The sequence below is a fragment of the Triturus cristatus genome, chromosome 4_1 (assembly GCF_964204655.1).
Source record: "Triturus cristatus chromosome 4_1, aTriCri1.1, whole genome shotgun sequence".
Lineage (NCBI taxonomy): Eukaryota > Metazoa > Chordata > Amphibia > Caudata > Salamandridae > Triturus > Triturus cristatus.
The window spans coordinates 996,519,068-996,533,911 of NC_140585.1; positions in this window are offsets into that span (position 1 = coordinate 996,519,068).

Here is a 14,844-nt window from a genome sequence, read left to right on the forward strand (position 1 = left end):
TGCCAGTGGATCTGTTGAGTATGGTGGCGCGTGGTGTCTTCATGGAATGCGAAGTTGATGCATCGGTGGTTGTTCCAGTGGAGGTTGGTTGTGTGGTTGGAGTAGACGTGGGAGCTTGTGGAGAATATGTGGTCAAGTGTGTGGATGTTGTGGTGGGTGGGTGTTGTGACAAGTTGTATGAGGCTGAGGTTGGCCAGGGTGTCCATCAGGGTGGTGGATACGGTGCCGTTAATGTACACGAGGTGGAAGTTCAGCTCAATGTGAAGAATGTAGTCTGTGGATGTGAGGGCATGTGTACTGACAAAGTTGGTGATGGAGTTACAGAACTGTGTTAGAGGTCTGGAGGCTATGTAGACACGGGTTACTCTGAGGGTGGTGTTGGGATTGGTGTGGATCTGGAAGTGCAGGTGTTCGGCGTTGATGAGGATGTTGTCGTTGGTTGAGACTCTGAGAGTGTTCCTGTTGACGATAGCAATTCCTAGTCCTACTCCGTTGGTGCGGTCCCTGTGGTTGATCTTGTAGCTGCACAGGATGGCTATGGCAAGGTAGTGTTCCGAGGAGGGGTACAATTAGGTCACTGTCATGGAGACCATGTCTGGGGAGGTTGATTTGAGTAGGTCCCAGAGTTCACTTGTGTGTTGGCGTCTGTAGCGGGTGTTGGGGACAATGCATCTGAGGTAGTTGGCTTCCAACACAGTGGGTGGATTTGCAGATTGGATGCTGGTGACAATGAAGTTCCGGCTGGAGAGGTGTCCTTGTGTGAGTTCTGTTCCGGGCAGGAAGCAGGTGTGTGATTGTCCTATGTTGAGGGCGTTGAGTGTGCTAGCATCGTAGTGGCAACGTGTGTAGTTGCATTTGCAGACCCAGGATGTTCCTGCACTTTGCGTGGACCCGGCGTGGATGAACGCCAGTGGAAGGGGAGGTGGGAGGATCAGCCTGGCATGTGGGCGGTACGAATGTGCGTGTTTCTGTGCGGCTCAGCAAGGGATACTGTGGCGGGAAGGGAGAGTGGAGGCGGTTTGAAAAACACGTGTCCGAATACAGGGTAAGAAATTTAAATGAGCAATACAATTAAACCCGGCAGAAGGGTGCACAGTCGGCCAAACTAAATAATACTTGCGATGACTGCACAGATGAGACAACCGGAGTCAGACAGTGAAGAAGGGGCACAGGTGGTCACACGAGATTACACGGGCCAAATTGCACTGACAAAATTGATCAGATAACACAATCTAGCAATATCCCAACTCTGACCCCCGACATGTATGACATCTGTGTGAGAAAGTACCATCTTTCCTGCATGGTATTCCCCCACTTTTTGCTGAACTGCTGAATGGACTTTGACTGAGTGTGTCCTGGACTCCTGCCAATCAGGTGCCCAGGGCCTATGTTCCGTCCCTAAACACTAACATTCAAAATTGGCAAACCCTGGCCACATGTCAGCCCCTGGTAAATGGTACCCTAGCTACCCAGGGCCTTGTGGCAAGGGAAGGCCTCTAAGGGCTGCAGCACTGATTGTGACACCCTTAAAGGCCCTGTACCCTAACACAAACACACTGCCCTTGCAGGCAGAGTGTCTGGGTAGAAGGCAAAACAAAGAGTTGACATGGCACACATCCCTGTGTTGCATGCACACAACCTACACTGCCCTGGCATACATCATCCACCCCTATAGCTGGGTGCCCTATGCCAGTGGTGTGGGCACAGCAGCATTATCCCTCTGCACCTACAGTACTCAGGTCCATTCCTGGGCACTGTAAGTGCAGTGCTGCCATTTAAGAGTATATGGTGCAGAGAGCTCATCAAACACGAACTCCACAGCACCATAATGGGAACACTGAAGAATGAGAAGTTTGGTATCAAACTTCTCAGCACATCAAACCCGCACTGATGCCAGTGTGTGATTCAATGTACAAAGCACTACTGAGGGCATCTTAGAGATGCCCCCTGACAACTAACCTACAATCCACGTCTGGTTTGGAGGATGCCTAGGCTGCCACACATCAGACATGTTGCTGGACCCCAGGGTGGAGAGCCCCCACTCTCCTGGGCCTGCAACAATGCACATGCTGGGCGGCGAGGTACTAGGTCTCCTCCCCCAGGATGGCCAGGGGGAAGCTTCAAAGGCATGCTGACTCTGTGAGCTTCTCCAGGCCACTTGCTGTACCCAGAAAACTGCCCCCAACCCCCCGGTTCTGACCCCCACTCTGGCGGGAAGACTGTCCGGAAACACAAAATAAGGACAGAGGATGTGCCAGCCTGCCCACCCCAACACTCAGGTGAGGGAGGTGAGGTGAAGCCCATCCCCGGGCGCTCTCCATCTTGAAGATGTGAAGCCCTGCACAATCAGGACTAGGCTACTGGCCCACTCCCACAGGTGAGTGGCAGGATAGTGTGTGTACCCACCCCAGGGCAGGGACCCATTGGTCCCTGCCCTGTACCTACCTGTAACACAACTAAACCTAGTATTTAGAGGCACCCTGAACCTTCCTTCTCCAGATTCCGAAAAAGCAAGGAAGAGCAAGAAGAAATAAACTGCCGTGCAGCTGCTAAGAAGAGGAAGACACCAACTGCTTTGGCCCCAGCCCTACCGGCCTGCGTCCCTTGAACCTGTTCCTGCCAAAGCCCGGACCCACTTGTTGCCAGCAACCTCACAAACCCTGGAGGACCTGGCTACCTTGTGACTCTGATCATTTGGGAGTCCCATGAGCAGTAGCTTTCCTCAAAGCAAGTTTCTATCATCCCGGAACCGCAAACCCTGTACACTCTGCACTGGACAAGTCTGGCCTGTGCAGGAGTGGACAAAGACCCCGATGACGTCCCCCCCAGTGACCCCAAATCTGTCCCCCAAGGTCTCACCTCAACGCTCATGACGACGCCTGCAGCCTCAGAACCGGGGACCCCCCAACCACAATCAACAGAGGGTAAGATTTCCCAAGACCAAAAGTCACCCTGCGGCCCCCTGTGCCTGACACCTGGGTACTTACCCACCCTCCAACTACCCAATTTACCTCCCAAAGTGGTGGGCGCACATGAAGAATCTTCGACCCCGAGCTTGCAGCCTTTGTTCGTCCTGAAGCTTTACCATTGCAATCCATTGAGCGCACGAAGGGTCAAAGGCACCCTGCACCCACCCGCCCGAGTGGCCCTGGCAGTGTAACTTCTACTCCTAACTACTTCCCCATTTGCCCTGAGCAAGTGACCAGGAACCCAGCTCCCACAGCCGCGTGGCCTGCTAGTCAGCAGCCACCAACCAAGGCCCCCCTGCCTCCCATAAGATAACATCGGGCCAAACTCACTCTGCCCCCGTCCGCCACAGTGTTGCAGAGGGTGTAACAACTGTACAAACCTGACCCTGGGGGAACCCTGAGTCTGTGGCCAGAACCTTAACTCTGCCAGTCGAGTACTTACCCGAAAGCCGATAACCCAATTTTATTCCATAGGGTAACATTGATTGGTTTCATCAGAAATTTCTTCTAAGTGTGGAGATTCTAAAAGTTAAAATATTTGCCTAAAATCAACCAAGTAACAAAAACGGAAATACTCACCTGCTATTAGGAGAGATCCAACTGCTGGATCTTGGTGCCCAGCACTGTCCCTGAAAAGCACTCCCAACCGTATTTACCAATAACACAATTTTCTTCCGTAGGAAATAATTGCCAGCTTTTCTGTTAAATTTCTACTAAGTGTCAAGTTTTGAAATAGCAACATATTGCCTGAAAATCACAACAGCAACTACAACAAATTTACTCACATGTTCCCAAGACCTTGCACAGGACTGTATATAGGATCCAGTCCTTGACTTAGAAAAGTAATCCTGGAAGTAATCTTTTGCAAATCACTTCAAACTCACATGGAGCTCAATGTATTATTGTATTTGAAATTGTGTTGCCTATTGCAACAACTTGTAACTATTACCTACCAAAGTCAATTGCATATTGCAAAAGTATGTAACTAAAGCCTCGCAATCTGAGAAAGTATATTTTGATACCTATTGTTGGTTCTAAAATAAAACAAACATATATTTTTATTTAAAAACTATTGGCCTAGAGTTCAGTTATTGAGTATGTGAGACCATTTGCTGACTGAGTGTGTACAACAAATGCTTTACACTGTCCTCTGATACTGCCTTACTGCTTGACCAAGGTACCACTTTATAGAGTAAGGTTATATCTAACTTTAACCTCTGCCAAAACTCTGGTGACTGTGGACTCTGTGCACAGTGTACCTATTTGGGAACAGTATATACTTAGCCACTTTCTCACAATATGCATGTGTGACAACATGTACAAGTCTGTTGCAGGACACAAGTAGTGTCACCAAGAATGATAGCAAAGCATAATCTCCTGGCATATCGACAAACACAGGACATGTTGGTCAAAGATTGTTGTGAGGTAGCACATTGCATGTCACATCTCTAGGTGTTCACAACAGATTCACATTGCTGAGGAGACCCAAGGGCACAGGTCTAACATACATACATGGAACTACAAAGTAAGCCACACTGAAGTTGAGTCCACAATACTTACTGAAGCCAAAGTGCATAGTGTCAGTCAGTCCCTACCTGTGCACAAACAATGCCAAAGCAACTTCTGAGCACTGCCATGAAATGCACACATATTGGCCAATGTGCCCACGGATGTCAGTTGAACTGCACTTAGCATATAGTCTGAATCAGTGGCAAGATTACAAGGGTGTCATCACTATGAGACAATGCGAAGGTTACAGCTGGGATGAGTGGCTATGGCACTGTTGGTACAGGGAGCAATGCAGCATGTCACCACTTGTGTGCAGCAGAATTGTGTATCTGCAAACAAACATCATCAGGTCCCAAAGCATAACTGTAATGATTAAGTGTGTCACAAAAGCAAGAAACTCGAAGTTAAGTCTGTATTCCGGACAGTGCTAATACTTCAAGACACCTGTGAGTGACCTCTATTCCAAACTCATGACTCAGTCTCATATAACTCATGTGACTCACTAACATTGTTTTGCTATGTGACGTTACCAATGGACCCACAAATGACCAACAGCATGCATGGACTGGAGATCGATTGGCCATGCCCAGGAACATGTGAAATGTTGGAGGTCACAATGAGCTGTCACCAGAGTAGGCCGTAAACCATAATTGCTAATCTATCAGACATGCAAGGTCATTGTGCTCACATCTAAGGTATCTGGCCTCAATCCATCCTGCAGAGTCACAAGTCAGGACCATAGTTACACATACAAAGATTACTCCAGTGATGGTATGAGTTGCACACAATGGGGCAAGCCCCACTCCCCCACATCAGCCATGATATAAGTGCAAGCAGAAATCTATAATTAACAAGATTTATTCTACAATTATATATATAAAACAACCCTACACTAATCTATGTCCCTAACTCTAGCCCTAAACTAACTACAATTATTTATTCTAACTAAAGCTATCTTACCTAACTATTTACAAACACAGAAAATGAATAAATACATCAACCCCCCACCCAAAGATAAATAAAACCTATCCCCAAATCCTATAACATTCAATAAGTAAAAAAGTCTAAAGCTAATCCTAACTAAGCCTACACTAAAACTATGCTAAATAACACACACAACTATGACATTACACAACATAATACTAAAAGAGGGACAGTGTGGGAAGGGAGAAAAGGTGGGGGGGTGAGAACAGGGGCCGTCTCAATGGCAGTCCAAGGTGGGCCCAGATCTCATGTATCTGCCGGTTTAGGTACAGAAATTCACGGCGGATGTCCTGGAGGATATTGGTGTTGTCCTGGACCATCCATATCAATTGGGACAGTCCAGGATCCATGGGGGCAGGTGCGGGTGCTGGTGCCGTTGCCGGTGCTGATGCTGGTGCAGGTGGCGGCGCATGATGGCCTGACACCGGTGTGGGTGTGGCGACAGGGGGATTGACCGGTTGGGAGCCCACACTGTCACCTGAGGTTGCTGGTCTGTTGCCGCTGCCAGTCATGACGCATTCCGGCAGTGACTTCCAGGTCCCTGCCTTCTTCTCGGCCCGGTACCTCCTTGCCATCATTCTAAATCCCATATGTACCTTACGCACGTGGAGGTACCTGTCCTTGGCGACCTGGAATCGGTGGTGTTCCTCAGGTGTCATATTGTCTGAGAGAAAAAAAATCTATGTCAGTTTTCTGTCCCCTACACTATGTAACCGTCCAACATGAGATCTGTATCACAAGTTAAAAACAACATGGGAGGCAACACATCCGCTTCATCCTGTTAAATCAAGGACTGACCTGTTAAACCCAATGTCTACACATGATTCAATAACTACATGCTGTTGAGACTGACATGACAGTGCATGGCATGGTACATGCACTGACACAACTGAAAGCTAAGGACACGCTACAAACATGGCACCATTGGACAACCGGGCTGTGGGTGACATGTACAATTGACTTCATTCGGGAGGCATAACCCCTACGTGCACAGCACAACCCTCTCCCATCCTGTGACAGACAGCTGCATCAAAAGTACAATGCACATGTGCAGCCATGTGTGTCCCCCAGGAACTGTGTGCAGTACATTAAGTCAGTGCCAAGACAGGCAAGGGTGTATGTGTGCAGGTGTGAATAACTACCTATTGTAGTCTCACACTACATGCACAATAACAGGCCTGGGACTGCCCTACTCACACTTGTAATCATGCTGCATCATGCCGCACACATGGAAACATGTTTGGGGTATGAATGCTGACTTAGGCACTTACTCACACCACCATTACTATGCAATTGGTGCTAGTCATCCACTGCGAGGGGTATACATCATTGACCCACAACTGCCAGTCATGCATGTGTTGTAACCCCCAATCTCACTCCATAGTAGAGATGAACACGTATGCATCAACTATGCAAACTGTTACAATGGATTACACATTGTAATGGCACCCTGGGGTCATGTGGGTTGTGTAATGGTTATGGCTAATGCATACACACAGATATTGTTGCAGCAGGCATGATTTGCCAATCTATGTGACATCAAATGATGCATAGCTAATGCATGGGTATGAAATGTGTGTTGAGTGATGTCACCAATTGTGTCAGATGAGTTGGTACACATGATCCTGATTACAGCATGGAATGTCCACACGGACATAGGCTGTCAACACCATTGCAGTGCACAAATATCAACTCTCAATTGACGTACACATCTATGGAATGTGTTTGTGTATCGCGCCATTGACAAAATTGGATGTGAGCTACACCCTGCCACTTCTGCTTCTGTGCTATGCAGCATACCTTAGGTATCACTGTGCCAAGATGTCTGACCTTGTACGGACATAATAGCACTGACTCATTGTGCACAATGCTACACCCACTGCACGCCCCTTGGACGATGTCTACCGCATGTAAGTGTGCTATCTTGACTAGGCTGCGCAAATGAATATGAGAATAAATGCTAGTGGCCTATTGACAACACAACTGCAGTGTAAATGCCTGGTTGACAGCATTAGTTGCTCGGAAATAGGCACATACATTGACATGTGTATCAATGACTGTTGATGGACAAAGTCACAACTCTGAATGAAATGCATTGTACCCCTTTAAACTACCATATTAGACACAGATCGGAAAGGCTGAATACCTCTGCACAGCATAGGCAATTGACATGCGATACACACCCATACTGCTAATCAACAACGTGTTGCATTTGGCACAGACACTCATGACCACGCAACATGCCAATATTTCTTGTCACTACTCACCAGTGGTGTGTGGGTCCCGGAAACGGTCAATGTCCCCCTGGGTGATAGGTTGGCGTCCATCTGTGAGAGGACAAACGCAAATAGGTGTTGTTAGCAAACCCCAGCAAACGTGGCATATTCGCAATGTGAATTGTTACAGCGACAGACAATGCTACATTCCTGTGGTGATGACTTTGTGTTGGCCACATGACTGGGCCTACTTTGAATGGCATCCACACACGAACATGTGGAAAGCAAAACAAAACCTTTTTACTCATCATCCTTGACCTATCGCTGCGGCATTCAGCACTGTCTCACAAAGCCCACCAATATGCAGACTCCACAACAAAGAGATCCAAGACAAGGCCCTCAACTGGATCTGCTCCTTCCTCAATGTACATACGGTGTGGGTCAGACACCCCTCTGTTGTCTTGGAGCCTACAACAACCAGCCGTGGAGTCCTCCAGAGATCCTCATTCAGCCCTACAATCTTTCACATCTGCATGTCTCCGTACGCCACAATCGGGATTAGCTATGGACTCAACATTGTATTATAGGCATACGATTGGCAACTCCTCCTCGACACATCCACCAACACAACTCCAGCAAACACAAGTATTGCGAAGCCATGGCAGAGCTTGCTAGATGAATGTCAAAGAGCTGCATACAAGTGAGCAACAACAAAAGATAAGTACCCATCATGCGCCAAAACCTCCACGCATGGAATTACACAGGCTCCTCACACGGCATGGGGAACCCACACCCCAACACGGCCAAGGCACGCAACATGTAATCCATCATGGACTCCGATGTCCAAGATAATTGCAAGATCTATCCGGTCTCATCATCGTGCTTCCACACACTCTGCCTCCTATGTCAGACACTCAAATGACTCCTACTCAAACACACATAGACACTCACGCATGCCCTGTGCAATAGCTCACCCTACTACGGCACCACAGTCCATGACAGAATTTACATGAACCACATCTGCAAGCTGCAGGACATCTCAAATGCAACCACAGGACTGATCCTCACACTGCCAGGACCCTGTCACACCTCCCACCACCTGCGCACGCTCCACTGTCTCCACATCAAAGCTAGTCACATTCAAGATGTGCACCCAGGCTCACACAGCCATGCACAACACTGGGCGAACATATCTTAACATACAACTCTCTTTCCATGGTACATCAAAGGACCCGACGATCCGACCAGCTGGCCTATGCCGTGTTCCCCCGCCCCAGAGAGACCACATTGTGAGTCTGCTCCTTTTCCTACCTTGCAGATATGGCCTGTGGCAAACTTTCGCTACACCTCTGACAGGCAACGTTGCTCCCCATCTCCAAGCACTAACTCTGAACATTGTTCTTCAACATACACACCTTTTGCTATACTTCAACATGCAAACACCGCTATGCCCCTGCAACCCTTCCTGCTGAGTATACGCTCACATTAAGAATGTGTATTTTGGGATGTTTAACACCGGGGATCTCCATTCCTATGTGGTATTTCCAGTGGCAAATGTAATCTACTCGGTCCTTGCAACGCCAATCGTCACTCCACCTTGCACTGCTTGGCGCACATCAATAATGGGTATTTTGATTGACCTTCCCAACACCTTCCATACTGTTGCACACACTGTAGTGGGAAGAGTGAGTCAAGCAAATCCAAGGTCAAGGCCATCATGCGCAAGTATTTTTAGCAAGTCGCATTGCAGTACCCACGTTGTTACAGTGTCACGGTCTTGGGACAGCATTAAGACATCATATCTTCTTCTCACACACGTCACTCATATATGTACGTAACATTAGTCGTGGACAACAAGGGAATTGGTACTTACCACCCTGAATGCCAGGCATGACTCCGGTGTAGTCAAGCAGGTCCGCCTCCCACGCCAGCATGTCCTGCCAGCGGTGCTTCCACTGGCGCACGGTCCTGTTGACCTTGAAGCAGCGGAGCATCTACACCCGCTCACGCTCCCACCGCAACTTACGCACAGCCACATCATAGCCCTGGAGGATACGTGATCCCCTCTCCAGCATCAGAGGCAGGTAGCACCGCACCAGCCACAGGAAGCCCCCCAATGCCCCCTCTGACATCCACCTTGACCTTCCCACTGCCGGCATCTCCACACACCCCAGTTCTCACCCCAGACTACCGAAAGAAAACCCAATAATGATAATAAAGGAAAATAACCCACAACAAACACAACAAGACTGAGGACAGTAGACAGTAAAAAGTAAATAAAGTGTGAAATAATTCAAAAATATACGTTAGACAGGACACAGCAACACAGCAACCCTCCAAAATACACTCTCCACCAGCACAATCCCCAAAACACCTCCTCACTCAGCCAAATCAACCACAATGAGCTCAAAAGAGAAAGTGAAAGTGAATGCCACACACAAGGAGACAGGGAGCAGGCATACATCACTTCCTGTGTGTTAGAGGCATTTTTTGGACAAAGCGACAAGAAACTGCACGCTAAGGGGCCGCTAATGTACTCAGGCTGATACTGTAATGTGTATGCGGCCGTTTTATGAAATGCGATCATAATCTGAACGCTAAGGGGCCGCTAATGTCATCAGGCTGAATACATGCAATCAGAATCTGCATGCTAAGGGCACGCTAATGTCCATAGACCTACTGTAATGTGTATGCGTCCAGTTTAATGAAATGCGATCAGAATCTGCATGCTAAGGGGCAGCTAATGTCATGAGGCTGAATACATGCGATCAGAATCTGCACGCTAAGGGCCCGCTAATGTCCATAGGCCGACTGTAATGTATATGCGTCCAGTTTAATGGAATGCGATCAGAATCTGCACGCTAAGGGGCAGCTAATGTCATGAGGCTGAATGCATGCGATCAGAATCTACACGCTAAGGGCCCGCTAATGTCCATAGGCCTACTGTAATGTGTATGCGTCCAGTTTAATGAAATGCGATCAGAATCTGCACGGTAAGGGGCAGCTAATGTCATGAGGCTGAATACTTGCGATCAGAATCTGCACGCTAATGTCTATAGGCTTACTGTAATGTGTATGCGGCATGTTCCATAGTTTGCAATGGGTTTCTTCACACTAAGAGGCTGCTACTGGCCTGATGCTGATACAGTATTGGGAAGTGTGTCCAGCCATGTCCTTTTAAATGCACGGGGGTCACAGCCCAATAATACAATGTCAAGATAGGTTTGCACAATGAAGGCAGACTCCATTTTAGGGTTACATATTTTTATAGGAAGGCAGGCTAATGTGGCAAACACAGCTTGCTGGCTACATCCGGATGCCGGCCGTGCAAGCATTGTGAGCATTTACACAGCGTTTAAGCCGCAACCCGGAGGCTGGCCGCATACCGGAAGAGAGAACAAGGCACTAAGAGCGTCTTCCATTTTCCAAAGAATGACCATGTAAAACAGACAAGTGAAACAATCAAGAACAAGGGAGAAAAAACACCCCTCCCCCAATAACCCTCCCACAACCCCACCTTCCGCACCGGTTGCAGCCTACCTAGATGATAGTAAGCATACACAATATGTGTGGAAGGGAGCCCCCTCGTCACTCCACTGGGTGAGCGGCGGAGGATGATTGCCCCATCGGTGGAATGCGTCAGACCTGCAAGTACTTTGAGCATGTGACTTCCCTCATATCTCTGGACAATGAAATCACAAAGGGGCAACACGGAGTTGCAAAATCTCTCACCCTTCCCTCTGCACCCCGAAACAGATGCTCCAGAGTTAATAGGTTCCTTAGACGTTGTAACCAGGACAGGAGCCCTGGAACTGCCACTGTACCCCACTGTGCTAGGATAACCAGCCTGTCCGCCAGCAACGCTGGGACTATTTGCCTACCCCTGAGGGATGTTAGTGGGAAGGCCTTCGGATGTGAGAGGCCAAGGAGAGTGTACTCCGGTGCAACGGGCATTGCAATGTCACGCGCTGTATCTATGTTATCTAAGGACTCACCCCAATATCTCTACAATTTTGGACAATGCCAGAGTAAGTGCACAAGGGTACCAGTCATCCAGCATCCCCGACAGCAGCGATCTGGCTTGGTTTTATCCCAGACATGTAGTTGCACAGGTGTGAAACACCAATGAGAGCAAACCTTGAAGGGGGATCCAGCCCCCGCTACATTGTGCGCAGTGTGGTGTGCGCAATACAGGATACGTTCCCATTCCTTGGTTGAAATTGGCCTCACCAGCGACATTTCCTACAAAACCTGCACTTTTGTGCACTGCCCACTCAGACTGGTGAAAAGCATTTTGTACAGCTCAGATATGAGGGAATGTTTGTCCTCCTTACGCACTAACCACTTCGCATATGACGTAACCAAATTCGAGTCCCGTGACCCAGTGTGTTATTTGGCATTATATATACACAACAGCAGCGGGAAATTCATAATCCTGTATGGGCGCCAAATATGGCACAAGCCCTTCTAGATCAAAGATAGACCCTATGCTCTTGCAGCCCTGTTTTTGCCAGCGATGTAATATTGCTGATTCCTGATCCGGGGGCAAGTCTGGGTTATCCACGCTGTAGTTCATCGGTGAGGGGAAAGAGGCCCTTCCATACTGCCACCCTGTCCAAGACCTTGTGGGTGGGTGCCCTAACTGGCAAAGAGTACAAGCCCCAGGGCCAGTGCTTATGGGCTAGCCACAGTTAGATCCAGATTTTTTTGCCCGCCACAGACTGGTCCATGAAGTTCCATTGCTTCTCCGATAGCAGCCTATTCCATTCAACTATATATCAAAGGCATGTGGCTTGTTAGTAGCCACCAATGAGGGGCAATCCCAGGCAACCTTGAATTTTCGGCCGTGTAAGCTGCCCAAGTGAGAGGCAAATCCGCTTGCCCTCCCTGACAGGCTTATTAATGAGGGCTTGCAATTGTGTGAGTGCACGGGGGTGGGACACCATGTGTCCAAATTGACATACATAGGAAATGCGTGGAAGACTCTACATTTTCCCTCTCGCTATGCATCAAAACCATGTGAGGTTCAGTTTTGAGCAGGCGTCCAACGCCTTATCCGTCTCATCCAACAGTGTTGAATATTTGAGCTTCGCTGTACAGGCAAGAGTCGGAGCACGTTGTAGGCCCAGGTACTGTGTATCCCCCTGCACCCAACAGAATGGGAATTGTTGGTCCATAGCCAAAACTTCCTCAGGGGTATACACAGACTACCTTTTATGTTCCAAGCCAGGTGACACCCAAAATGGAATGTGACATTACTCATCCCCACATCTTTTGGTAATTTCACAGACATTCGTTCAAAAAAGAGATGTGAATTGTAAGGGTACTACTCCCTTGGGGTGGTCTGTAGGTGGTGAGTATGTGCGCAGATCAATCCAACAATAAGGTTGGGCATGATGTGCCCTACTCACACTTGAGGCTCCCAAGTTGCTGTGGGGGAGTGGGAGTGCAGCTCCGCCTCAGCCAAATAGCCATGTCTTGTTGTTCCACATGTAAGCATGCTGGGTGTGAGATTGTTGGAAGTTGACGTTCATCTCGTCCATGGCTTTGCTGGCGGCGTAGGTGGCAGCTCTTCCTCTGCCTTGTGATTTTCCGATCCTGGTCGAGTCTGCAAGGGCAAGGTTGTCAGAGCAGCAGTTCCTCTTGGGGATGTTGAGGTTGACTCTCTCGTGGATGTCTTTGTGGCTGATGATGTGTAGTGAATTGTAGGTGTGTGTGAGTAGTTTGCGGCTTACTTTCTCCATGTTGGTGCTACATTGGATGTTCTGTATGTGTTGCCTCTTGTGTTTGGGATGTGGGTTTCTGAAGACAGGTGCGTCTGCAGCTTTCAGGCTGTGTTAGAACTTGTGTAGTGGCGTTTTGTATCTCCCTGCGTAGATTTTGTTGCAGTAGTCCAGTCTGCTGGGGATGAGTGCGTTTGTGACAATTTTAATGCATCATGGGGTTAGCTATTGTGATGGATTTGGTTAGATCTGTAGACAGCTGTAGCATGCAATTGAGTAGATCTGGCTGGGCAGGATGATGTTGGATTTGGGATGATGCCAAACTTGCGTGCATGGTCTGTCAGTGAGGGCGGGCTCACAAGGGCAGAGGTTGTCCCATGCGGATGTGGATGGAGTGGAGATGAGGAGGTCAGTCTTCTCACAGTTGATCTTTATGCAGAGGTGTGTCATCCAATCTGCTAGTTCCGACATTCATTCCTGGGAGCTGGCTTTTGTGTCTTCAGCGTTATTCGTGAGGGGGAGGATGAGCTGTGTGTTGCCTGTGTGAGATGATATGCATACCCCGTGCTGTCTAGCAATGGCAGTGAGTGGGGACATGTGCATATAGCAAAACGTGTATCTTAGTGACGCTCCATGTGGTACTCAAGCAAGCAATCAATCAATCAAATAATTTTTCAAGCGCACTACATACCCGCAAGGGTTTCAAGTCGCTGAGGGTGGGGAGAGGGGGGATGCTGTTGCTACTGGTCGCACAGCCAGGTCTTGAGTCATCTCCTGAAGGTTAGAAGGTCTTTGGTTTGTCGTAGGTTGAGGGGGAGGGTCTTCCAGGTCTTGGCTGCGTGGTGTGAGAAGGATCTGCCTCCGGCTGTGGTTCTATGGATGCCTGGGATGGTAGCCAGGGAGAGGTCTGTGGAGCGGAGTTTCCTGTTGGGTACGTAGAAGGAGAGTCGACTGTTGAGATAGTCTGGTCCAGTCTTGCGGTGTGCCTTGTGTGCGTGGATCCTGAGTTTGAAGGAGATTCTTTTATGGACGGGGAGCCAGTGCAGGTTCCTCAGGTAGGGGGTGATGTGTTTGCAGCACGGGATGTCAAGGATCAGGCGCGCAGAGGCATTCTGGATTCTTTGCAGTCTGTTGATGAGCTTGGTGGTGGCTCTGGCATGGAGTGCGTTTCCATAGTCGAGTCTGCTGCTGACGAGGGCCTGGGTGACTGTTTTCCTTGTGTCTGTCGGGATCCATCTGTAGATCTTGTTGAGCATACAGAGGGTGTTGAAGCAGGTGGAGGAGACTCCGCAGTTGTTGCCTGTGGTTTAGGAGATAGGGGTGGGTGAGGGTCCTTTGGCTTATTGCAGGGAAGACGGAGTGGATCCAGATGAGGGCTGTTCCTCGTTTCCCCTTGTGGTGGTGTCTGGCATCTGGGGCGTGGTGTGTAAGAGGGTGTTTGAG